Genomic DNA, 283 nt, shown 5'->3' on the forward strand with positions numbered 1-283 from the left:
TATCTATATGGATATGATATTTTCTATTTTTATTTGAGGATAACCATCAGACTTGTGAACAAAGCATGACCAGCATTGAAATGAATAAAATAAGTGTTTGTTCTTTTTATGCCACACAATCGGTATTTACCCCCCTTTGGTATTTTCTACTGTTAATCAGTCTTCAGACAAAGAGAAAGCAACAGCAGAAGCTGCAGCAGCAGCAGCCGTAGCACACACCCCTGGGGCAAAAACCAAGAGATGCAGCCTGGCTGCTTCCCCTCCCTCCTCCTCCTATTCCTCC

The sequence above is a fragment of the Cyprinodon variegatus genome, unplaced genomic scaffold (assembly GCF_000732505.1).
Source record: "Cyprinodon variegatus isolate N-32 unplaced genomic scaffold, C_variegatus-1.0 Scaffold626, whole genome shotgun sequence".
NCBI lineage: Eukaryota > Metazoa > Chordata > Actinopteri > Cyprinodontiformes > Cyprinodontidae > Cyprinodon > Cyprinodon variegatus.